General features: G+C 41.8%; 1 protein-coding gene across 7 annotated transcripts in view; it reads right to left on the bottom strand.

Annotated features, from left to right (window-relative positions):
• The window catches only part of OCLN (occludin), a 49950-nt gene extending 42794 nt beyond the window's left edge, over positions 1-7156 (bottom strand). Inside the window, exons 1-2 of one of the 7 annotated variants that reach the window (XM_029217842.1) lie at positions 6916-6953; positions 946-1120 (exon numbers count right to left, since the gene is read on the bottom strand). The gene's annotated coding sequence lies outside the window, so the exon portion shown is untranslated. Of the gene's footprint in view, positions 1-945; positions 1121-6466; positions 6507-6734; positions 6842-6915 lie in introns of those variants that run through there. The other 6 variants (XM_029217839.1, XM_029217841.1, XM_029217838.1 and 3 more) reach the window with 6 other exon arrangements.
• Between the last annotated feature and the right edge of the window lie 20194 nt (positions 7157-27350).

The following is a 27350-nucleotide window of genomic DNA, read 5'->3' as shown; positions in this document are numbered from 1 at the left end:
ACCTACAACAGGCATTATTTAGGGCTGAACTACACGATTAACTGCAGTTTGGAGATAACAGGGAAGACTTAGCAAGAAAGAGCCAGAAGCTTGGGGGTGGATGGTGGGAAGGACATGAGAAAGATCTATAACCTGAGTATATTAAAGTGTCTAATATTTTTTCCTTTTCAAATAAGGGTTGTGTAATCATACATTACTAGGTTTGCAACAGTAAATCAGTTCAAACCCTTTAAACCTTGTTCTTTCAAATCAACAGCAACTATCCACCACATCCTTAAGAATAGTCAATTACAAATTTCTCAAAGAAAATTTGTGCCAAAGAGGGGGATAATCCTGACCTCTGGACTGGGATAAATAGGTAAGATAATGTATTAAAGAAGATGAGCAAAAAGCGTTTACAGCAAGGTGATTATTCTGAAGGTGAGAAATTTCAGTGTTTAGGCATTTAGGTATATTGTATCCATTTTCAAATACTGGTGGCAGGATAAATCATTTTAAATACGTAAAACTCAATTTTTAAAAACTAATAGTATAATTTCTCAGAATAAAATATTGTATCTAGGTGAAACCTCAAAGATGGAAATATATTAAATGTTAGTAATGCCAACACAACTAGAATAATTTTCCAAACACAGTGAGGAAAGACAACTTCTCTTCATTCTTTTATTTCTAAAAACTGCTTTATTGAAGTATAACATACAGAAAAGTGCACAAATCTAAGTGTATACAGCCCTGTAACTAGCACCCAAACACACATACAGACGAGCGATTTAGGCCAAAATATTACAGTGCTATGAAAGAGTAAAGTCCAGATTAAGTGTCTTCTTAATTGATGTTCAGAAAAAGAGCATTAAGGAAAACTGAATCTAAACACTATTCAATATGGAACCCTATTTCTGAAGCTGAATGTCAAATACTGACACACTGACCTCAGAGGAATCTTACCTCTTCTATAACTGGGTCTCACTCATTCAAGACTATGCCAAAAATTCAAGGCTCAACGGTAGTTCTTAAAAATCCTAAATTAATCCAGACTCAGGCTGAAGTTTTGTTTTGTCGAAAATCCAGCCAACAAAATCCGTTTCCAAACTTCTATTTCCTGGAGTTTATCATGTCTCCCCTAAGAGCAGAGATTTTAAATTGTGAAGCAAATAATTTCAGAAAATTAATTAAGAACAAACCAGGACTTCCCTGGTGGTCCAGAGGGTAAGACTCCACACTCCCAAAGCAGGGGGCCTGGGTTCAACCCCTGGCCGGAAAACTAGATCCCACAGGCATGCCACAACTGAAAAAAAAAAAAAAAAAAGATCCCATATGCGGCAACTAAGACCTGGAGCAGCCTAAATAAATAAATAAAAATAAATCTTAAAAAAAAAAAGAACAAGTCATGCCAAATCAACTTTATTTTCTTTTTTGAGAAGGTTACCAGACTGGTAGATGAGGGGAATACAGAGAGAATCCTGAGAATTTTGGACACATCCTCGTGTAACAGAGTGTGGGTAGGCAGATTCCTACGGGGCTGAATAATGGAAGCTAATTAGGATGAATGAATGAACCATTTATGTCCACCTGGAGGGAGGTATCAAGTCGTGACCACAGACAAAATGGACAAGTGTATCCAGATTTGCAGCTGACAAGACACTGGAAAGGACAGGTAACCCACTGGCTACAAGTACATCGACACTGATCAAGGTCTCTGTAAGGCTAAAATGATGGGCTAAAACAAACCTAGTTAAAAACTCACAATCTGAGGGGACAAATTCTTCTCTTCTGTGAGCATCGCTACCCTCCTGTGCCAAAGAGGGGGATAATCCTGACCTCTGGACTGGGATAAATAGGTAAGATAATGTATTAAAGAAGATGAGCAAAAAGCATTTACAGCAAGGTGATTATTCTGAAGGTGAGAAATTTCAGTGTTTAGGCACTTAGGTATATTGTGTCCATTTTCAAATACTGGTGGCAGGATAAATGATTTTAAATACGTAAAACTCAATTTTTAAAAACGAATAGTATAAGTACTAGATAACGGAAATCTGGCTTAATAACTGTTCATTTTTATAAGTGTATTTCCTTGATCAGAATTTCAACAGAAGTTAACAAGCTATCCCAAACTTATCCAGTATTTACAGAGTTAGTGCTTAGATCTAGGAATGATACAGTTATTAAAAAGAAACAAATCTATAAAAAATAATAAAATCAAAAAAAGAAAAAAAGAAAGAAACAAACCCCTGCAGAACCGTGGAATCTGAACATCATGTTCCAGCTAGGTGCCTCTCCAGGAGGTAGACTTAGATTGTTAAAGATCTAGAAAAACTATGTCCTAGGACAAATGACTGGAAAAACAGGAAATGTCTGGCCTGGAGAACTCAACATCAGAAGGACCACTATGGGGCTTCTCTGGTGGCGCAGTGGTTGAGAGTCCGCCTGCCGATGCAGGGGACACGGGTTCGTGCCTCGGTCCAGGAGGATCCCACATGCCGCGGAACGGCTGGGCCCGTGAGCCATGGCCGCTGAGCCTGCGCGTCCGGAGCCTGTGCTCCACAACGGGAGAGGTCACAACAGTGACAGGCCCACGTACCGAAAAAAAAAAAAAAAAAAAAAGGACCACTATGGCAGTCTTCAAATAGCTGTAGAGCTGTCTTTGTAGCCCTAGAAATGGTTCCTTTAAAAGAATAAAAACACTCCAGAGGGTCAGATCTCATCTCAATGTTAGGAAGTCTCTCCACACACCCTCCCCAAATAACAAATAACAATCTGACCTCATGCCATTTATGCCAAGCTTGTTTGGTATTTGCAGGGTGTGGGGAGAAGTGGACTGGAGGACTTCTAAGGTATCTTTCAAGGCAGCCTGTGACTGGGTTTTAAGGTAAGGCAATAGGAAAGAGAGGACCAAGAACGCTGCCCAATGCCCAGCACGGCAACATTAACAATATCTGGTCAATAAGTGTATGCTGAATGAAGGAAAAAATGAGAAGTGAAAGGCCACAGGATCTGGCTGAAGGGGCTCACTGGTCACCTTCACAGAACCTTCGCAGAAACTGTGTCGTAAGAATGATAGGGACATAAGTCAAACACCTGACTCAGAGTCAGGGCCAAAAGGGAAGCAGTTGACCCTTACTGAATATGTTAAGTTGATGTTAAAGTATAAAAAGTTCTCTCTTTGAAAATATTTACTGGCCAAAAAAATCTTAGAAAACTAAGTTAAGATAAAAAAGGAAAGCCTGGGACTTCGTGGTGGCACAGTGTATGAGACTTCACACTCCCAATGCAGGGGGCCCAGGTTCGATCCCTGGTCAGGGAACTAGATCCCACATGTGTGCAGCAACTAAGAATTTGCATGCCGCAACTAAGGAGCCCATGTGCCGCAGCTGAGAAGCCCGCCGGCTGCAACTAAGACCCGACGCAACCAAATAAAAATAAATAAATAAATATTTTTAAAAAAGGAAAGCCTGAAAATGCTATGCTTCAAAAGTATTCTTTAAAGCAAGCTGTCGGGCTTCCCTGGTGAAGCAGTGGCTGAGAATCTACCTGCCAATGCAGGGGACACGGGTTCGAGCCCTGGTCTGGGAAGATCCCGCATGCCGCGGAGCAACTGGGCACGTGAGCCACAATTACTGAGCCTGTGCGTCTGGAGCCTGTGCTCCGCAATAAGAGAGTCGGTGATAGTGAGAGGCCCGTGCACCGCGATGAAGAGTGGCCCCCCCTTGCCACAACTAGAGAAAGCCCTCGCACAGAAACGAAGACCCAACACAGCCATAAATAAATAAATAAAGCAAACTGTCAACAAGTAAAAATAAACACTACTATATTTAAGGGCAGTCTGTTCCTTTCTGATTACATACCTTTCATTAATTTGCTTTTAAGAAGTTGTTTATGTTTATATTAAATGATTCTATTTAGATTTTGAAATTAGGCAGATTTTGAAATGGACTAGCTCTGAGTCAGAAACCACATTTTAAATTAGCTCTCCAGATGATTTTTAACCACGCCATATATTTTGAGAATCATTGCCTAGAATAAAGGCATCAATCCAAGGAGGGCCTTGATCTTGAGGGTTTCCTGTTTAGAACGCCCAGATCTTTACATGGCAGGAAACTCCCAATCAGGTCGCAGCTCAAATGTCACCTCCTCAGAGATGTCCTCCCGGTTACTCATTCCATCCACCAAACCAATTTATTTTCAGAGCAAATTTCCCCTCTAATTATTTTCTTTCTTTCTTTCTTTTAAACTGCTACCATCTCCACCCCAAAAGGAATACCAGCTTCCCAAGCACTTAAATGTCTGTCTTGATCATCACTCTTATTCCTGATCCCTAGATCCAGTCCCTGGTACAAAAGGATGCTCAATCAATATTTGATTTATAAAATCAACAGCCCAAATTAGAGTTGGGATTTCAATCCAGCAGTGAATACCTTGAAGCTCTTCATGTAACTAATACCCAGGAAATACAATCCTTCAAGTTAAGTTCAACAAAAGTAGTTAAGTGCTTACAGTGTGAGGGAAAGGGAGAAAAAAGGGTCAGACTCACAACTGTACAGGCATCACCTGGGAACTTATTAGAAAGGCAGAATTCCAGGCTCCACCTTTGACCTATGAATCAGAATCCGTATTTTAATAAGATCCCCAGATGATTCATACCACATTCAAGACTGGAAAGCATGAAGGTACAGAACAGCTGCAACCCTGGAGGCAAATTTTGTGGAAAGGTGTAACAATGGTCTTTTTACTCCAATAGTTCCATAAATAGTAATGTGGATGAAAAAAGCCCACTAAAATTCTAATCAAGTAAGCCTTGAAATGCAACTAAAGAAAACTTCCCTCTGGGAGGTTCCTGGGAAGGTGAAAGACATACCAGTTACTTTATGTGGTTGAAAGCAATCTTCTATCATTTTGAAAGGGCAATAACTACAGCATTATCTTTAGAAGAAAACAGGAAGAGTTTTACCTTTACATCAAGCAAGATGGGGAACACTTATATGAGGCCATAAGGACTAGTCAAAGGTAGAGAATTCCAGAAAAACTCCCCAAATCTGGTTCTCACGCTGGAATATCAAGGACTGTGGCTTTAATGATATACCTTTCCTGATTAGCTGAAGTAGTTTTCAAGCCAGCCCATTTGTAACACGTTTCCCCTACCCGGTGTTTACTCACTTTTAAAATGGAGTTCTAATAAGATCTAGCTTTTAGAAATGCTGGGGTGATTACATGATATAAAGCACAACAGGCTTTTAGCACAGTACCTTACACATAGGAGGCAATGCTCATCGTTTCCCTAAATTGCCTGGAAGTTGTGGAAATCTCGCTCTCCTCCCCGCCATACTCTAACAACGAAGGTGCCTAATAATCAAATAAATGCAGAACTACAAAAAAAAAAAAAGGCTACTGCTTTGTCCGAGGAGTTATCAATTACTGTGGCGCCACCTTTTAAAATGTCTATTTTAAAACACCAGGAAGAGAAAATAAAGATTCAATACGTACAGTGCAAAAGGAAACACTGCTACACTAGGGAATACACAGTTTGAGAAATCCACCTCTGTCTGGAAAGAACCAGTTTTCAATCACAAAAAACACAAGTGTCTTAATGGGAAGGGATTCTCTTTTCCCGGGATCCCAATAATACACCTGTTGTGCGCGAGGGCCACACACTAACCTGGAAGGCTGCCTCCTCCCCGCCCTGAGTCATTTCCCAGGTGGGTAGGTTGCCCGGCCAGCCCCAGGGCCGGCCCGAGGATGCCGTGCCTCTCCTCCGGCTCAGCTGCTTCACCTGGGACACGAGGGGCTTGGGCTTGCTCTCCCAGCCGTAAGGTGCAGAGGCCATTTTGGCCCCTCATCCCACCTGCCCCGCACACTTCCTCCAACGCAGGCAACATGTCGGCTGCGCGCGGGGCCTGCCCTTCCCGGGGTCTCAAGACCCGGCGGCCTGGCCGAGAGCAGGTCCCGGCGGCCGTGCGCCCCCGCAGCGCCCAGGAGCACCCCGGACGGTGCGCGCCCGCGCTGGCCGCGCAGGGACTGCCCCGAGGCAGGTCCGCCTGTCTGGCGGCGGCCTTTAGGTCACGGGTGAGAATCCCATGCGTGAGCGACTTCCCTCGAAGTACAGCTTCATTCGAAATTAAATCCCCGCCCCCCAGCATAAATCGACGCGGGCTCACACAGCTCCCACCAAGGGGGTTGAAAACAGCCGATCGGCCCACCCCAAGTCTCCAGGAATACTGCATGGATTAAACCCGGCCACCCCCTCTCCTCCAGGGACACCCAAAGCGAGTGGGATGGGGGCGGAGAACAGCAGGCTCCCCTCGGAGTCCGAGCCGCCCCGCCCCGGCCAGCGAGCTGCCCCCTTGCTCCAGCTTTCAAGCTCAGGGCCCTCTCCCCGAGGACCTCCCAGAACCGCAGCCCGGAGAGCTGGGCGCAGGATTCTAGTTGTTCACCAACCTCCCGCCGGCCCCCAGGAAAGCGAAAAGTTGCCCACGCCGCCTAGACACTGGTGGCTTTAAGCGTTTCCGCCGAAGGAGCTGACGGGTGGCTCCAAGCGGCCCCTCGCCCCTGGGAGGCAGCCTCCAAGTTCGCCCGGCGCGGCTCTCTCCGCCGCCCCGTGCCTCTCCGGTTCCCGCGAGTCCCAGCCCAGGAGCGAAACCGCCACCGAAACCAGCGCTGGGCGTCCTCCCCCTGCGCCTTCCCTACAAGACCGGGGGGCCTTGGTCCCCCCGTGCGACCCAGGCGCCGTGCCCAGCTCTCACCTCCTCACTGCAGCCGGGCCCAACCCACCAAGGACGGCGGGAGCCCAGGAGCGCGCTCACCTGGAGGGCGCACCTGACGACGTGCAGACCGCCAGCTCTCAGCCGGGACTCCGCAGGGGACCCAGCCCTCCTCCTCTCCCTCCCCCTCCTCTCCCTCCCCCTCCTCCTCACCCCCACCTACCCCGCCGTCCTGCCCCCGGGCATGCGCACCAACCCCAGGCCCGGGGGCGGGAGGTTCGTGGCCCCGCGCCGGCGAGCCCCACCTGCTGCACCCGGCTCGGGCTCCTCGGCGATCTGGCTAGTTCTCCCCGGCGCCTCCGCCAGAGGAAGGAGAAGCGGAGAGGTGGACAATAGCGAGGAGGAGTGGTGTGGCGGCCTCCTCCCTCTGTGACCATTCACCTGAAACTCCGATGGGAGAGGGAAGGGAGCGGTGTAGAAGGAGGCGGGAGGAACCGGCCTTTCCCCGCACACCCTTGCTGCTCCCGGCCTTAAAGGAACAGCGCGGCGTTTCTGCCCGGGTGGGCAGGGACGGAGACCAGAGGGGTGGCGTGGGGTAGAGGCTTGGGCTCCCCGAGGGTGGAGGGTGGTCCTGGACCACTCTAGGGAGCGCTCGGAGATCCGCGGGCTTCGGGTAGAACTGCGGAGTGTTTGGCGTGTGAGGTCTGGAGGGGACCGTTCCTCCTGACGAGTGTTCAAGGGTGCTCAAAACTTTGGCAGGAAAAGCACGACCTGACACAAAACTTTCCTGCTCCAAAAATTTGGTTAAAGTTTTGTTGGAAAGAAGCATCTAGATGTGGGAGATTTTCAAAACTCATGCGTAAATTTAGGAACTGTTTCTGAATCTCTGGATCCAGAAAAAGACCATTACTTGGTGGTTCAGTGAAGGTGACGTATTGCAGATACTGGTGTCCGTAAATTTGCCATCAAAATTCAGTGTATACTAAGATATACGTTATTACCATTTCAGGGTCCTCTGCCCTTTCTCCCCAAATTTAACTATGGCATGACTGAGAGTCTGCCCTTGAGGGGATTTAAACTATTTGAATATTCTCTGAGGCTTAAGGAAAAAGAAAAAAAAAAGCCCTAGTTCTGTGTGCTATGTTCTACTTCTTGATCTGGAGGCTGTTTCCAAAGGAGTGTTCAATTTAGGGAAACTCATAGTCTACACTTAACGATGTGTACACTTATCTATATGTTGTATTTCAATATAAAAAAATTGCACTGCTGAATGGGACAGTTTTAGTTCTTGCTATTTAAGTGTCTGCATATTGAAAGCTAGAATTTAGGTTTCTTAAATCCTGCTTCGCTTTGTGTTCCAATCTGGAATGTCAGCATTGCTACATTCAGTCCAATCCCACCCACTTCTCAACCTCTAATTAAGTGGTTAGAGATGTGACTTTGTCATACATTAGAGCTCAAGGCACAATTCAACACTTAAGGAAGTAAAACCATTATATAAATATAAAGTATTTAAAATGATGACAGCCTTAATGAGTAATTAATCTAATTGGTTTTCTTTGTGGAAGTCATTGCTGCAATTACTTTAATATGACTGTAGTTTTTGAATGATGCAGTTTAAATTGGTATTGTTAACACTGGGGAAGTCAGGTTAATCCTCTTAAGTTCCCTGTCAGATTACTGAAATCTCCAAACATTCCACTTGGTTTATAATTAAACAAGGGAACATTTCCTAATACTCTTACATTTATAAACACATGTCTTATTTTATAGTGTAGTTTTGACTTGTTCTGAAGAGAACTTAATTTTTCCCCACTTTTCAGAAATTGAAATACATTTCATATACTGTAAAATTCGCCCTTAATTTTAAAGTGTGTATATAATTCAGTGGGTTTTAGTATATTCACAAGGCTGTACAATTATCACCACTAATTCCAGAACATTTGCATCACTGAAAAAGTCTATTAGGAGTCTCTCTTCGTTTCCTCTTGCCTCTAAACCCTGGCATCCACTGATCTACTTTCTGTCTCTCTTGATTTGCCCATTCTGGACATTTTATACTAACTGTTAATATAATATGTGACCTTTTGTGTCTGGATTCTTTCACTTAGCATAATGCTTTCAAGTTTCATTCATGTTATAGTTCCTACCGGTAAATCATTCCTTTTTATGACTCAATAATATTCCATTGCATGGATATACCACATTTTATTTAAACCTTCATCAGTTGATGGACATTTGGGTTATTCCCACTTTTTGGTTATTATGAATAATGCTGCTATAAACCTTCATGTACAAGTTTTTGTGTGAAATTATGTTTTCAATTCTCTCGGGTAAATTAAGTATTTAAACTAAACTTTTTATCATTTGAAGAGAGTGACATTCATATCATGTTATTTTTCTTATTCCCATTTTAAACCTAAACCCAAAGAGATGTTAGGATGTAAGGTTAGTTACTATGTTTTATTTGCTTTCCTAATTCATTCATTCAACAACCATTTTCTAAGTGCCTGCCATGTGCACAATAGTGCACAAAACCCCAAAATCCCTTTCTTGGCAAAGATTACACTCTAGTTACTGCTGCATTCAGGCGTATGGAATAGTAGGATTTTTTGAACTTGAACTATATGAAATTGGTAATAGTTGATCATTTTAAACTACACAATGGCAATTTAATATGGTTTAACTTAAAACTAAACTAAATTTCTATTGGAATGTTGTATACCATTTTTGTTCCATTCAGATTAATTTTCCAAACAGTACTCATAACATTAAAAAATCTAAAAACTGTATTCTTTTAACTGTTACCTAACAGTGTGCCTATTAGGTAGTAGTTGAAAATGTTCAGAAAGAAAATTCAGCCTTAAAACCTAAACACATCAGTAGCAAAATGAAATTTGTTAGGTGATAAATGATGCAATGCTGAATGTAATCATGTTACATAATCATAAATTGTAACAAAATTTTAATTAGTCAAATATTCCTTCCTGGCAACTCATTGTAGTATTAACCACTATTATCCACTAATGAACATTATTTGGTGAAAATCCTCATGACTCAGAAACAAAGTAAATATTATTCTCAGAGGACCCATGATTAGAAATTTGTTGACTGTACTTGCAGTAAAATGAATAAGATTAAAAAAACAATTCTTTTATTCCTTTTCATATGTAAAGGAGAAAGTTAAGAGCTCAGATTATCGTGTCAGAAATTTAGGTTCAAAATCTCAGTGTTAAGAGTTTAAAAAAAACCAACAACTCAGTGTTGCCACTTATTAGCTGGAAGGGAAGCTAAATGCATAAGCTTCATTTTTCTCCGCTGTAAATTTGGGATGATAATAAGTAATACACTTTATAAGATTGCTAGGAGGCATGTGGACCATTCACCAAGATAAACCAAATGCTGGGTAAGAAAACAAGTCTTGATACTTTCACCTGAGACTTTTTTTTTTTTTGCGGTACGCGGGCCTCTCACTGCTGTGGCCTCTCCCGTTGCGGAGCACAGGCTCCGGACGCGCAGGCTCAGTGGCCATGGCCCACGGGCCCAGCCGCTCGGCGGCATGTGGGATCTTCCCGGATCGGGGCACGAACCCGCGTCCCCTGCATCAGCAGGCGGACTCTCAACCACTGCGCCACCAGGGAAGCCCAAGTCTTGATACTTTTAATAACTCACTGCTGTATCCCAGCTACCTGAAACAGTCCCTGTCATGTCACACAGTTATTCTATAAATATTTGTTGAATGAGTGAATGAATATAACCGATTCCTGAATCCGACATGCCTGTGGAATTGTGTGCATCTCTCAGATAGCATGCTGCCACTGTGAAAGCAGTACATTCTTAATAGCACGTCAAGGGTTACATCTCTAGTATGCGGTCTTATTTTTTTTTTTTAACAAAATTTATTTATTTATTTGGCCACACCACTCGGCTTGTGGGATCTCAGTTCCCTGACAAGGGATTGAACCTGGGCCATGACTGTGAAAGTGCTGAATCCTAACCACTAGACCACCAGGGAACTCCCTAGTACTCAGTCTTAGAAGAGAAAAGATGGGGGATTAGAATATTTCTACTCTGCCTCACCTGCTTAGTGGATGAATGCAACAACTGGTGTTTGTTCAAGGGCAACTCAGTTCGGAGTCACTGAGGGATCTAGGTTCCTCACCCATTCATAAGGTGGGAGGCTGTCAGTCCACACAGCACAGTTTCCTTGGATAGATTTATGGAGGAATTTATGGGGTAGTCACCAGGAAGGCAATTTCTGAGAGGATAATGACACTTGGTGACTAAAGCTCTACCTCCTCAATTCCTGTGTATTAAGCAAGATCCTTCCGGAAGAGACAGTTCTTGAACTGGAAATTCAACAAGTGGAATAATAATAATAGTAACCACCATCATTTACTCAGGATATCTGTGTTCGTGTGCCAGGCACTGTACTATGTGCTTTATGAACTTTTGTTTTTCTTTATAACAATTTTATGATGTGTTATTATTTCCCCCATTTTTGAAAAACTAAAAGCTCAGAAAGTTTTGATCATTTACTCAAGATTTCTGCTAAGTTGTGGAGTCAGGACTCAAACACATGTCATCTACCTCCAGAACTAATGTTCTTAACAGTTTTACTATACTTTAGCATCACTTTTTGTCTTTAAAAACATCCAAACTTTCCAAAAAAACTACCTATAAAAAGAGTTCATAGTGCAGCTGTAGAAAAAAATAATCCTAAAAGAAAATATTGAGTACAACTCAGTGTTATGGATATGAATGAACCAATTAGAGCTACTCCCCCAAACAGGGTGAATCTTTCAAACATAAAACTGAACAAAATAAAGGAGTCCCCCCTGCCAATACAGTATGATTCCATTTATATAAAGTTCAAAACCAGGCAAAACTAAACTACATCATTTGGGGATTCATATATAAGTGGCAAAGCAACAAAGGAAAGCAAAGGAATTGTTATAAAAGTCAAGAGAGTAGTTATATGTAGGAGAAAAGAGAGGGTAACGATGGGAATACAGGAGTGGGGATGCTCTTGAGGTGCTGGCAATAATCTGTTTCTTCACCTGTGTGCAGGTTACACGGCTGTGAGCCTTACAACAAGTTATTAAACTGTACACATATGCTTTATACACTTTCTGGTAGGAATTTTATATTTTATAATAAAAATTTTATTTAAATGAATAGAGTTTAGGGACATTCTTAAAAGGTGGTTGGATACCCATATCTAGGTGTTTTGTTTTGTGAGTAGTATTCCTCAATTACTAACAGAAGATCACTTTATAGGATCAGAGTAAGTAGAGATCATCATCTGAAGAGGGAGAGGGAGGGTCTTGATCTGGATCTGGACAGAATATTTCCGTAATTATATGGATGATGCAGAGAAAGAGATTTGGGGCTGATTTTTTGTGCTTTAAACTGCATCAGTCATCTACTGCAGTGGAAAATTGGCCTTATGAGGCCTTTTCAGGAACTGGCCTTCCTGAATATTCAGCTCAAAAAAGGAAAGAGGAAAAAGTAAACATTAACCAAATACTTCAAATGCTGTGTTCTCATACTGAATTTTAACTTCTTGGGGCTCTTTGCCTCCTGGGTCCCCAAAGTTTGAAAAGTACTGGTAATAAGCTTGTAACTTATAACAAGGAATCCCAACCCTAGAAAAATCACTTGAACTGGGTCAGTATGAAACGGATATACTCTAAGCAGACAACAAACTTCCCATGACATTCTAGACACCCTACTGGTTCTAAGACACATTCTCTTATCCATTACAGGGGTTTCCACATGGCAGCTTTTCTGATTTTCTTTGGAATTTCTTATTTTATGTTTTTAATTAATTATTTAATTTAACTTTATTTATTTGGCTGAGCCGAGCGGCTTGCGGGGTCTTAGTTCCCAGACCAGGGATTGAACCCACCCCACAGCAGTGAAAGCACCGAGTCCTAACCACTGGACCGCCAGGGAATTCCCTTTACTTGGAATTTCTTTAGGAGAAAATTTAGGAGCCTGTAAAGGGGAGCTCACTACAGCTCCTGAAACGTTGATGCTACACACAGAGAGTGTGGTCTAAATGGCACATTTGTCAACTGCATACCTAAAGAAATATTTATTCAGTCAAAAAATATTTTCTCAATATCTTCTATGTACTGGATCCTGTTCAGCCCTGGAGATACAGTGGACTCAAGACAGACAGGATCCCTTGTGGGGGTTTACACTCTAGTTGGGAGAAGCCATGCAATAGTGATGACTAAACTGGAAATGAACAAGATAATGGCAGACAGTGATGAGTGACTTGAGGAAACAGGCTAAGGGGACAGAGAGGGCTGGGAGAAGCAGCGGGGAGAGCTGCCTTGGGCAGAGTGGTCACAGGCTGCTGCTCTGAAGAGGTGACATTTGACCTGAGACTTTAATGATGAGAAGGAGCCAGATCTGGGCCAAGAACACCCTAGGGCAAAATCTAGGGCCACTTTGGAGATTCAAAGCACAGGAGGCCAGAAGAAGGGGAGAGAGTGGGAGGTGAAGTCTGAAGAAGGCAGAGGTCAGATCCTGGATGCTGTGCCACCTGAGTGTTTGTTTTCTTCTAACTGCAACCAGAAGGCTATGGAGGGTTTTAGGCATTTTATAGTGATGAATTTATGTTTTGAATTTCGTGCGATTTTGTGTCAACCTCAGCATTTTCCTGTTTTTTTAAAAATAATTTTTGGTAACTCTTGAGTATTTATCTTTAAAGTTTGTAGCTTCTAAGTAGAAAGGATTAAACCTGAGAAAGGGAGCCAGGGTGATCTGAAACCCAATTGATACTATCTTCGAGAAATGTAAACCACTCCTATTCATCTTCCTACGTGAATCTTAATTAGAAAGATTGGCCTCTGTGCCTAAGAGGTACCAGATGCAGAGGGACTAGAAAAGGAGAGGGTAAGAGAAGCTCTACCATAATCACATAATTATTTATTTTTCTTGCTTTTTCTATATATTTTTTAAAAATTTCTCATTGAACAAGCCTGTATTATTTTTTAAAATTTGGAAAAAGATATTTAATTTTCCCCTAATTTACTATGTTGGAAAATTTAAACCTGTAGAATAGTTGAGAAAATAGCACAATGAATTATGTTCTTCACTTAAATTCACAGATTAACACTGTCCACATCTGCTTGCTTGCCCTCTCTCTCTCTCTCTCTCACACACACACACCCCATACATACACAAAATGTATTTTTTTCGCTCAAACATTTATACCCAGGGGCTTCCCTGGTGGCGCAGTGGTTGAGAGTCCGCCTGCCGATGCAGGGGACGCCGGTTCGTGCCCCGGTCCAGGAAGATCCCACATGCCGCAGAGTGGCTGGCCCCGTGAGCCATGGCCGCTAAGCCTGCACGTCCAGAGCCTGTTCTCTGCAACAGGAGAGCCCACAACAGTGAGAGGCCTGCGTACCGCAAAACAAACAAAAATTTATACCCAAACCCATTTATACTTTTATTTGGTTCAACCATTTAAAAGTAATTTGCAGATATGATGACACTTCACCCCTGCATACTTCAGCACGTATCTCCTAAGAACCAAGCCGTTTTCCAATTCAACCACTGTCTTAGTTTGTGATACTTTAACAGAATACCATAGACTAGGTGGTTAATAAACAACAGAAATTTATTTCTCACAATTCTGGAGGATAGAAGTCTGAGATCAGGGTACCAGCATCGTCAGGTTCTGGTGAGAACCCTCTTCGGGCTTGCAGATGGCCGTTTCCTCCTTATGTGGTGGAGAGGGCAAGAGGGCTCTCTGGGATGTCTTTTATAAGGGCGCTTTTCCCATTCATGAGGGCTCCACCCTCAAGACCTTATCACCTCCCCAAAGGCTCCACGTCCTAATACAATCACATTAGAGGTTTGCATTTCAACATGTGAATATGGGGGAGACACAAACATTCACTCCATAACAACTATCATGCTATTAACATATGCCCACAAATGAACATTAATACATAATCTTATCTAATATGCAGGACATATTCACATTGCTCCAATTGTACCAAAAATGTCTTTTACTGTTTGTTGTTTTATTTTTAATCCAGAAGCTAGTTAAGGATCATTCCTTGCATTTCATTGTCATGTCTCTTTAATCTCCTTAATTCCTGAACAGTCCCAGTGCCATTTTTATCTATCATGACATTGTCTTTTCTAAAAGAATATGGTCTAGTTGTTTTGTTGAATGTCTCACAGTCTGGATTTGTATGTCCCCATCCCCACAACTATTAGATTTGGAGGAAACACTGTTGGTAAGAATACCATCTCGATGATGTTGTGGACTTCATACTCCATCACGTCCAGAGGCTGACACTATCAAGTTGTCCCAGGGTGAGTGATGGTCAGTTTGAATCAGGTGGTACCTTCCAGAACTCCCTTTTCCCTTTATAATTAATATGTATTCTGGTGGGGTGGGGGGAATACTTTGATTCTTTGTGACTATCTTATTCCCCAACAACCTTTTTTTTTTTTTTTTTTTTTTTTTTTATATTTTTGGCTGTGTTGGGTCTTCGTTTCTGTGTGAGGGCTTTCTCTAGTTGAGCGGGGGCCACTCTTCATTGCGGTGCGCGGGCCTCTCACTGTCATGGCCTCTCCTGCTGCGGAGCACAGGCTCCAGACACGCAGGCTCAGTAGTTGTGGCTCACGGGCCCAGTTGCTCCGTGGCATGTGGGATCTTCCCAGACCAGGGCTCGAATCCACGTCCCCTGCATTGGCAGGCAGACTCTCAACCACTGCACCACCAGGGAAGCCCCCCAACAACCTTTTGTCCAGTGAAAGCTTTTAGTGCCCATTGCTGATTCTTGCCTGACCCAAGTATTGCATCAGTTGGTGCACAATGTTTTTTTTTAATACTATCAAATATTAGTATCGACACTAACTAGGGAATTCCCTGGCGGTCCAGTGGTTAGAACTCCACGCTTCGACTGTTGGGGCATGGGATCGATCCTTGGTTGGGAACTAAGATCCCGCATGCCGGGCAGTGTGGCTAAAAAACAAACAAACAAACAAACAAACAAACACTATCTAGTACTCTGAAGGGAAAAAAAACCAAGAATTTAAAAGTGTGATTAAAAGAAGGTGGAAAATATTTTAATTCATTAAAATATTGACCTTACATGAATAAAAAATTTTTAGTGATGCAATTTCTTTCTGTTTTGCCTTTAAGGAGTCAACCAACCTCCTCACCTGCATAATATATGTATTGCTTGTTTATTTACTAAGGAGGGTAGGTGATGTGGGAAGAAATCAAAGCATACTGTTGTATAGCACTCTTCCCTCACGTAGTCTAGGAGATGAAGTGTACACTTATACAAACAAAAAATAATAAAAGGACAGCTAAGTGCAGGGTGAGTGGTAGAGATAACAACACTTTCTCAGTGGAACTGCTTACCTGGCTGCCCATATGCTCCTCCCACCCCTGTCTCTGTGACTTGCCCTTTGCTCACACTAATTTTTCTACCTGGAATGTTCCCTGTCCACCCTGGTGTCTGCAGGTTCGTGTACTAAAATATTGCCGAGTGCTTCAAGACTGAGCTACCACCTCTTCTATTAAACAATAACAAAACCTTCTTTAACTTCTCTTCTTCTCTAAGAAATGGCTTCTTGGGCTTCCCTGGTGGCGCAGTGGTTGAGAGTCCGCCTGCCGATGCAGGGGACACGGGTTTGTGCCCCGGTCTGGGAAGATCCCACATGCCGCGGAGCGGCTGGGCCTGTGAGCCATGGCCGCTGAGCCTGCGCATCCGGAGCCTGTGCTCTGCAACGGGAGAGGCCACAACAGTGAGACGTCCTTTTTTTTTTGCATACGGCAAAAAAAAAAAAAAAAGAAAGAAATGGCTTCTCCACGTATTCCAAAAACAATTTACCTCAATCTTTTGACTGTCCAGTGTTAAATCACTGTCTAACTTGGGTTATGTAAGTATGTGGGCCCTTCTCTTAGACTGTAGGCTCTCTGAGGGTGAGCTCTCCTTGCCTGGGCGCCCTGGAGACCCCTCCTTCTTGTACTTTGCACTTCAGTTACTTTGAGTAAATGAACAATAGTCAATGCCTCAATAAACTATCCCTAAGTATACGGGGGTTGAATTATGCCGGCAATAATCTTGATGAGAAACTCTACTCTTGCCCTCTGTGCTTATATTTTTCAAACATGTCCCTTACAGTAGTAGGTTAACAAGGAAGCTTCCTTTACTCCTTCCTCTAGACAGAGGGGAAAAAATAACAGGAAACCAACCCACCGCAAACAATGAAGATGAATATCAAATATTTGTTCCTTTCCATACAAGAGGAGTTATGCATGATATTAGGTCATCATAGTTGCACTTGAAAGAATCAAAGTTGCTTTGAGCTTTAAGAATTTCCAGTGGAGCGATTTGGCTGTTTTTATCTAAAGGAAGTAGTTAAAATACAGTCTTTTAACAGAAATAAGTAGATTTTATTTCAAATACCCATAATCATCATCTGAAAGCTGCATTCATTATCAAACCTGTGATCCAGGAACCTGCTCTGATGCAGCAGGCAGATAACTTGCTTCCCTTCTGTGTTCCCATACACTTTGTACCTTGTTAAGAAAAAAGAAATAGAACGTACAATTTGTTGAGTAACTTCTCCGTGTCACTAAAATATCACATGTTAAAGATTATGAACATTTTATAGAGAAGAAAACTGGGTTTCATAGATGATTAAAAAAAAAAAACTGTCTTCAAATACACAGCTAGAAGAGCATAAAGCTGGGATTTTAAAACACATGTGTTTCTGACCCCAAATCCATGCCATCATCATAGAACTGTGCTTATTCAGATACCTGCCCCCTACGTCGAACTGTGAGGTCCTATGTCCACATTCCCCACCCCAATCCTTGGTACATGAATTCGGAGCACAACTGAATCTGAAAGATTAGCACTTTCTTCCTATCATACCGAATCTCAATTTTATTCTTATATTCACCATCCCCATGCAGTGACGGGCTGAGAGGCTGACCCTATCCTAGCTCCAGGGGAGGGGCATATTGGCTAAAGATAATTCTAGTCTAAAGAACTCATACAACTCAACAGCAAAAAAACAAAATAATCCAATTTAAAAAATGGGCAAACGACTTGAATAGACATTTCTTTAAAGAAGATAGATGAAAGGTCAACAGGTACATGAGAAGGTGCTCGACATTACTAGTCATTAGGAAAATGCAAATTAAAACCGCAGTGAGGTATCACCTCATGCCTGTTAGAATGGCCATCAACAGAAGACAAGAGATAACAAACAGCCCCACTGTTCGTGGGCTTGTAAACTGGTAAAACCACTATAGACGACAGTATGGAGGATCCTCAGAAAATTAAAAATAGAACTACCATATGATCTAGCAATTCCACTTCTGGGAATATATCCAAAAGAAACAAAACACTAACTTAAATAGATACCTGCACCTCCATGCTTATAGCAGCATTATTTACAATAGCCAAGACATAGAAACAACGGAAGTGTCCATCGATGGATGAATGGATAAAGAAAATGTGGTGTACATACAATAGAATATAAGGATGGACCTTGAGGGCATTATGCTAAGTGAAATAAGTCAGACAGAGAAAGACAAATACTATAGGATCTCACTTATTTGTAGAATCTAAAGAAAAGAAACAAAAACAAAACACCTCATAGAAAAAGAGATCAGACTTGTGGTTACCAGCGGTGGAGAGGAAGAGGAGGGGGGCACTGGAGGAAGACAGACAAAAGGTACAAACTTCCAGGTATAAGATAAATAAGTACTAGGGATGAAATGAACAACATGTGACTATAGCAAGCACTGCTATATGATATATGGGAAAGGTATTAAGAGAGTCAATTCTAAGAGCTCTCATCACAAGGAGAACATTTTTTTCCTTCCTTCTCCCTTTTTTTATTTTCTCTGTATGAGAAGGTGGATGTCAGCTGAACCCATTGTGGTAACAATTTAACAATACACATAAATCAAACCATTATGCCCTATGCCTCAGACTTATTCAGTGATGAATGTCAATTATTTCTCAATAAAACTGGAAAAAAATATTTTAAAAAATGAAAAGTGAAAACCATTAAAAAAAACCCAAGAAAGACACCTAGACCCCTTGCCAGTGATTGGCTAGGGAACTCACACCTAACCCTAATCAGCGCTGTGCGTAGCTGGACACGTTGCTCTAGCGCTGTTGGCAGCCATCTTACAACCACAAGGGGAACGAGCCCAGGGATCAAGTCCAAGCCCAGAGGAGGCAGAGCCAAGAGAACTAAGGAAAAGCAGAGACTGGAGCCCACTCTGGACTTGCAGTTATGTGAGATAATACATTGCCATATTATGTAAGCTACTTTAAACTTGGGTTTTTTTGCTTCATTGGGCTAAAATAATCCTGATATAGAAAGTATAGTCATTTAGTAAATATCCATAGAATAATAGTGCTTTAGGGCCAGGAAAAAGGCTAGTCTCTTTATAAATAACCCTTCCAAAGTGGGAATGATCATCTCCCCCATTTTATAGATAAGGAAATTAAGCCCAGCTGGTTAAGTGATTTGCTTAAAGTCACAGAGCTGGTCAATACTGAATTTGGGAATCAAACTAGGATCTTTTGACACCGTGGCTCCATTGCCTTCTATACCAGTGAAGGGATGAAGGCCCTCACTTTCGCTTAAGGAAGAACTCATTCACAAGAAGTTATAAAACCATTACTTGGCAAGATTCATTTCTTCTGCCTATTTTATTAAAGAGACATTGCCACAAACCTTCAGTGACATAAACGAAAGCATCCATGTCCAAAATGTCCCAGCCAATCTTGAGGATTCAGCGGAGATGGGCTAGGTTATGCTGACATAACAAAAACCTCAAAACATTGTGGTGTCTTTAGAACAACAAAGGTTTGTTTTTGCTCATGCTGCACGTCTAAAGAGAGTTGGCTAGGGGTTTGGTTTCACAGTTTTCTTACTCTAGGACCCAGGTGTTAGAGAAACCACCATTTCTCATATTACCAGACATAGTAAAGGAAAAGAAAGTTCTGGAGGGTCTCACACGGGCAATTGAATGCTCTGACTCGTAAGTGATCAGGTCACTTCCGTTAACAACATATTGCCAGAACTAGACATATGGCTTCACCCAGCCAGTTTTCCATGTGCCTAGAAGGAGAAGAAAACTGGGTATCTTTTCTGTGACCACAGTTGATTATACAGATAGGAGAGGATGCCTGTTATTAATGTTTGTTCTTAAAATAAGACATAATAATGTAAAATCAATAGCTTATAAATTTCATGGAGCCCTTCAGGACACTTTACTGAGGTACTTTTACGAATATGACCTTATTTCTTCTTCACCACAACCTTGTGGAGTAGGTATAGTAGACAGATGTTAATATCACCCTATTTTGTAGGAGACTAAGGCTCACGGAGGTTACCCAGTTTGCCCAAAGTTACAAGTCACAGAGCTGAGATTCAAACACCGTTTGCCTCTGCATCCTACATTACCTGTAGTACACTACACTACCTTTAAGTACCATTTTCATGACTGAGTGTCAGCACATTAAAGTACTGTCAAACACACGGGCAAATATTAGCCTTAGAAACAAAATAAAATTAGCCCGGCAGATTCCATAACCCAATGAATTAATAGTCCAAATAGTGATGACAGCCATCTGTTACATATACCTATAATTAGTCTGAAAGAGGCAACCTACCAGTCACCTACCACCATCATGGCCTTCTAGGGACAAAACCCTATCACAAGCCTTCTGAGAAGTAGCAAAAATATGACCAAAATGTCTCTCTCTTCTTTCCTTCCACTTTGACATCAGTCCTGGCAGCAAGGAAGAAGAAAAGAGGAAGACTTCCTAAGGGAACTGGACTGGAAACCGGGAGACGCAGTTATAAACTCAGCTCTATCAGAAATCAGCTGTGTAACTTTAAGCAAGTTATTTAATCCGCTGTTACTGTTGACAATAAAATAATGTCTGTGGAAATGCTTTGAAAGTGCAAAGTGCCATCAATAGTTATTCATTCGATATTTAAAGCTAAGCTTCTTCTGTGAGCTTGGTCTTAAGGAGAGTACCGAATAATTAAGGCACGGTCTATGCTGTGGACATCTGTTGCTTTTGCATGTCTAGATTCTATTAAGAGCACACAGCTTTTCCTTTGAGGACTTGTCCCTTCCCTGACTTCATGAGGTCTGATGGGGTTGTCAGTCCCAATGCCCCCCCCCCAACAAAAAAAGTGGGGATGAGATCCAGGCTGGCTGGTTAGACGTGGTGACTTGTTCAGCGATGGACACATGACCCAAATCAAGGCCTATCAGAGGCTTCTCAGACATGTGATAGAGGGTTGCTGAAGGAGCACCTCTTCGTGTGTTCCCTAGAGACAACCATGCTGCATGCTGGAGCTGAGCCATCTTCCTCAGTTACCCAGAGGAAGTGCAAGTATGAGAATATGAGACTAATATGCTGTGAGAAGCAGAGGAGACAGGAGAGGTGGGCTCAGAAGAAACCCTGAGGCCAAGTCAACTCCTGGACTTTTCAGTTCTCTAAATCACTAGATTCCCTTTTATGCATAAGCTGGTTTGAGTTCAGTTTCTGTCACTTGCAACCAAAGAAGTTCTGACTGATACAGTCTCAGATAACTCATATCTTATAAACCATATAATTACTTACTTAATAAAGAATAGAGACCATTTAAAAAAACATACCAGCTATTTCTATAACATACCAGCTGAGTTTAAGTACTTTGTGATGCCCTCAGCACCCTGGAACCTCACAGTTGGAAGGGCCAGTTTCTAGTGAACTGTCCTAACTCTCCTCCCAACAGTGGAATTGGTGGTAGCAAGCTCTGTGTTTTACCCAAATGTGATATTGCCACTTGTATTTGTTATTATATATATATATATACATATGTGTGTGTGTGTATATATATATATACACACACACACACACACACACACAAATTAATTAAATATTATATAAACTGATGAAATACGACAGACCCCCCAAAAGAAAGATGTTCCTATGAAAAACAAGTTAATTGTTAAAAGACTCAATAAAGATGTTGTTAAAACATTTGTTGTCAAGTTAGACACGGTAGAGACAACTGTAAAAGACTGGAAGGAAAAAATACAAAAACTCAGAAGGCTTCTATACTCAGATTGCTCCCCAAGTACCTTTAATTTCTCACTCAACTTTAAGGAAACTGAAACTAAAAATCATAGATAGTTTATGAAAATGATGAGAAAGTTGAAAATGAGAAAAGGAGGAAAAAGTCCATACGCAAAGGAAAAGTCTTGATCCTACATCAAACTAATAGCAAATGAATGCACATCGTACAGTTCAAATTAAATGGAACTGTTTACGGTATCTATGTGTCACTCTTTGATCCTCAGTTTTAATCTACTTTTTGCAGTTGACATTCAAATTTCTGGTCCTGACTATGTCAGGTAAGGAAGCAACAATCTGTTGACTTCAAAACTGCCCTACCTGAACAATAGGAGGTACAAACTTATTTATGGGTTGGACTATTCATTTCAATCATTAAAAATCCATGTAAGCTTCTGAAATTTTTAAATTTATTTTCAGACAAAACTTCAAGATGATTCATGCATTAGGTGACAGAGTCCATTTAATATGAAATGTTTAATTACCTTTATGTTTAATACCATTTGGCCTGTAAGTCATATAATTTTGATGTTGTACACATCTTTGTATTTCCATGGTTGAGCAGAATGCCTGACACCTAAGAGGTGAATGCATTATAATATTGAAAGTAACTTAGCTAGGGTATACAAGGGGCATTCTAGAAACAAGTAAGAACATATGCAAAAGCCCGCCTCCCTGAAGTGGACAGCCTCTCACACCATCCCACTCTTACACCACTGGGATGATGTGCAAAGCAGACCATGGAGTGTGCTGTATATGCTGGAATTTTCGATTTCATGGTGTAGGCAAGGAGAGGGAGCTTTTGAAAGAAGTTACACAAATGAAACTGTGTTAACACAAAGACTGCTTGGGACTGTGGGAAGAATGAATGGGAGGAGACCGAGGTTTGAGATTGATGATTGCTAATGTGTGGTCTTTCCAAAATCTGACACTTTCCTGACCTCCCAAACCCTCCAGGGTTCTGAGTTCTGAGTAACCTAAAGTTGAACTTGCCATACCCTCTTCTACTTGCGTCTGTGCATTCTTTGGGACTCACCTCCAATTCAGTCAATCTCACCTTCTCAGAGCCTCTTAACACATCCTATTTTGGAAAACCCAGCTCAGGGCTCAACTCCAACCTTACTTCTTTATCCAAACACTTTCTGGCCACTCCAGCCTACTGTAGTCTCTCCAGAACTCCCTCTCTCCAGAATTCCTAACACTGTTGGGGGCTGTCAATCCTAAAATAAACTATGTAAAAGGGCTTAAGAATAAAGGTCATATAAATGTAAAAGTAGAGTATCACTTGAATTGCTATTTAAACATAAACATATCCCCTCATCCTCAGCTCTGTGGAAAATTCCTAAAGGGCCAAAAATGCTTTTCAGGCTTCTCTGAATTCTAAAGAGCACAGTACTTACTAACACAGAGCACTTCATAATTCTCAACTGCACATAGCCTTCACATTCTTTCCAGCTTAGCTCAAGAGAGCTCTGCTGTGAAATCTAGGCCACTTTTATCTTTCTCCAAGGGTCTCTGGAGTCAACCCTCTTCTTTGGTCCTCCACTCTCTCACCTCACCCCATATCACACACCCTTCTCAGGGTTAGCTTTTTATCTCCAAGTGCACCTCCTAAGGGGCCGTCCACTAACCCAAAACTTGAAAGTCCTTTCCCTGGTTCCTACACACAAAAAATGCAGGAGTTCTTTTTTTTCTTTTTAAGGGGTAAAGTTTTTCTTTTGGCCACACCCTGGGGCATGTGGGATCTTCCCTGACCAGGGAACAAACCCACGCCCCCTGCAGTGGAAACATGGAGTCTTAACCACTGGACCACCAGGGAAGTCCCTAAAGGGTAAATTTTTATATAACTCTAAAGACTACTAATAACCTACAGAAATTATTAAAGGCAACTCACCTTTGCTCTTCATAAACCAGCGTATTGACCCTTAACTCAAGCTTACACAGGAATTGATTCAGCATTGTACTGAGAAGTTGAGTTGTCAACAACTTTGCAAAGATCCCACAATGCAAACACCCAGATAGCTGGAATTCCTCTGTTTTCCAGCTAGAAGGCTTTGTTAAGTGTGTACTGTCAATGTTGACTCAGGTTCGTCTTTAGGTATTAGGTTGGCTTAGTCTTTCCTTTAAATGTCAGTTATTGTTAGTTTAGCTTTATTATTGTCAATTTAGTGTTTTACTTTGTTCATTGTATGGTTTTTGTGATTCTCGTTTGCATCAGTAAGATTTTTGGACCATAATTTTCAAGGAACTAGACTTTAAGATGGGAATGGGTTGATATTCTAATAGAAGTCTTTTATACTCCTATTGCTAAATCAGATATTTTTATAATTCCCTAGAAATATCCTTGCACTGGTACTTCATTGGTTATGTGTTTCTCATGAATTTGTGCTATTTATATAGCTTATAACATGGAATCCAGGTTAAGTGTAATGAAACAATGGGTTATTTTTAAATGTATAAGGCATTGTTTCATAATGTAAGATACTGTGGGCAAGCTCATATTCTTATGTTATCAAGTAAATACCAAGTGAGTTTATATTATGTATCCAGCAGTAAATCTATATCAATGTGTTTATGAGGAAAAACATATTAATGATATTCTTATTCTATATTGTGCTATCACATTGTGATATGATATTGACAACATATTTCTTGTTTTGTTTAAAATATATTACTATTTTAGACAAAAGTGCCAAGACCATTCAATGAGGAAAGAACAGTCTCTTCAAACAGTGGCGCTGGGAAAACTAGATATCCATAATATGCAAGAAAATGAAGGCAGACCCTTACCTTACACCACATAATAAAACTGACTCAAACAGATCAAAGACACAAAATAAGAGCTAAAACAATAAACCAGTTAGAAGAAATACAGAGAAAAGTTTTTACCATGTTGGATTTGGCAATGATTTCTTAGATATGAAACCAAAGACATAGGCAACAAAAGAAAAAATAGATAAGGTTGGACTTCATCAAAATTGAAAACCTGGGCTTCCCTGGTGGCGCAGTGGTTGAAAATCCACCTGCCAATGCAGGGGACACGGGTTTGAGCCCTGGTCCGGGGAGATCCCACATGCTGCGAAGCAGCTAAGCCCATGTGCCACAACTACTGAGCCTGCGCTCTAGAGCCCGTGAACCACAACTACTGAGCCCACTGAAGACCACACATCTAGAGCCTGTGCTCCACAATAAGAGAAGCCACCGCAATGAGAAGCCTGTGCACCACAACAAAGAGTAGCCCCAGCTCGCCGCAACTAGAGAAAGTCCACGTGCAGCAACAAAGACTCAACACAGCCAAGGGTAAAATTAATTAATTAACTTTAAAAAATTGAAAACCAGGGCTTCCCTGGTGGCGCAGTGGTTGAGAGTCCGCCTGCCGATGCAGGGGACACGGGTTCGTGCCCCGGTCCAGGAAGATCCCACATGCCGCGGAGCGGCTGGGCCCGTGAGCCATGGCCGCTGAGCCTGCGCTCCGCAACGGGAGAGGCCACAACAGTGAGAGGCCCACATATCGCAAAAAAAAAAAAAAAATTGAAAACCAGTGTGCATCAAAGGACACTATCAAAAGAGTGAAAAGGCAACCCAAGGAATGGGAGAAAATATTTGGAAATCATACATCTAATAAAAGATTGATACCTAGAATACATAAAGAATTCCTAAAACTCAACAACAAAAATACCAAACAACTGAATTAAAAACGAGCAAAGGACTTGAGTGGACATTTCCCCAAAGAAGATACATAAATGGTCAATAAGCACATAAAAAGATGCTCAATATCACTAATCATTAGGGAAATGCAAATCAAATCTACTGTGAGTTACCTCCTCACACCCATTTAGTTTGACTACAATAAAAAAAAAAGAAAATAAAGATTGGCAAAAATGTGGAGAAACTGAACTGTTGTGCACTGTTGTTGGGAGTATAAAATGATGCAGCCACGGTGGAAAACTTAAACATAGAATTACCATATGACCCAGCTAGGGGAAGAAAAACTTTTCTTCTACCCTCCTCGGTTCTGTTATTAGGGCCTGTGAATTACACTGACAAAAGACAGATTAATAGGAGAAAAGCATACAGATTTTTTTTTTTGGTACGCGGGCCTCTCACTGCTGTGGCCTCTCCCATTGCGGAGCACAGGCTCCAGACTCGCAGGCCCAGCGGCCATGGCTCAGGGGCCCAGCCGCTCCGCGGCATGTGGGATCTTCTGGACCAGGGCACGAACCCGTGTCTCCTGCATCGGCAGGCGGACTCTCAACCACTGCGCCACCAGGGAAGCCCCATACAGATTTTTTTAATGTTAATATTTTTATGTGGCATTTGGAGCTTCATGGAAAAGAAGTGAAAAACCCAAAGAAGTGATTAGACTTGAGGGCTTATATACAATTTTAACAAAGGGCAAAAAAATGTGGAGAAATGACTAGGAAAAAAAGGAAAAGGGGAGGGGACTTCCCTGGTGGTGCAGTGGTTAAGAATCCGCCTGCCAGTGCAGGGGACACGGGTTTGACTGCTGGTCCAGGAATATCCCACATGCCAGGGAGCAACTAAGCCTGTGTGCCACGACTACTGAGTCTGCGCTCTAGAGAGTACAAGCCACAACTACTGAGCCTGCATGCCACAACTACTGAAGCCCGCATGCTTGAAGCCCATGCTCCACAAGAGAAGCCACCGCAATGAGAAGCCCGTGCACCTCAATGAAGAGTAGCCCCCGCTTGCCGCAAATAGAGAAAGCCCGCATGCAGCAATGAAGACACAATGCAGCCAAAAATAAATAAATAAATTTATTAAAAAAACAAAAACAAAAAAAAAACAAAGGAAAAGGGGGGTTGGGTTTTTAAGGGTAGTAAATTTTGGGAAAGTGGCTAGGAAATATATGGGGGGAAATAACAGAAGATAAGGATTACTTCAGTAAGGTTTGTTTGTGCAGACTCATCTTGGCATCAACTCCCCAGCTCCAGTAATAAAAATCTTCTCTCCTTCCTGGTACCAGGAGGGCATCTTTCTCCTAGAAGTGAGAGTATTCCAAAGGATGTGTTCATTTAAAATTTTCATAGATATTGCCAAATTGCCCTCTATAGAGGATGCACCAATTTACACACCTACTGGTAATATATGTACATGACCGTTTCCTAAACTCTGGTCAACAGTGGGTTATCAAATCTTTGGCACTTTGATAGATGGCCAAAAAATGGTATTTTGGTATAATTTTAATTTGCAGTGAATGAGATGAGCAACTTTTCATATGTTTAGGAGCCATGTGTATTCCTTTCAGTGAACTGTCTTAAACCTCTGCCATTTTCTATTGGATTATTCATCTTTATCGATTTACAGGGACTTTTCATATATTAATGAAATTGGCCCTTTGCACTGTAAAAGATTTTTTTTTTTTTTTTGCCAGTTCGTCGTCTGTCTTTTTGTTTGTTTTGGGGTGGGGGACATGGGGCATTGCCAAGAAGACATATGATGGAATACTGTACACTAAAATAAATTTCAGATGGGTCACAGGATT

The sequence above is a fragment of the Monodon monoceros genome, unplaced genomic scaffold (assembly GCF_005190385.1).
Source record: "Monodon monoceros isolate NGI ecotype Baffin Bay Population unplaced genomic scaffold, NGI_Narwhal_1 Super_Scaffold_12, whole genome shotgun sequence".
NCBI lineage: Eukaryota > Metazoa > Chordata > Mammalia > Artiodactyla > Monodontidae > Monodon > Monodon monoceros.
This window is presented reverse-complemented; position numbering and strand designations above follow the sequence as displayed.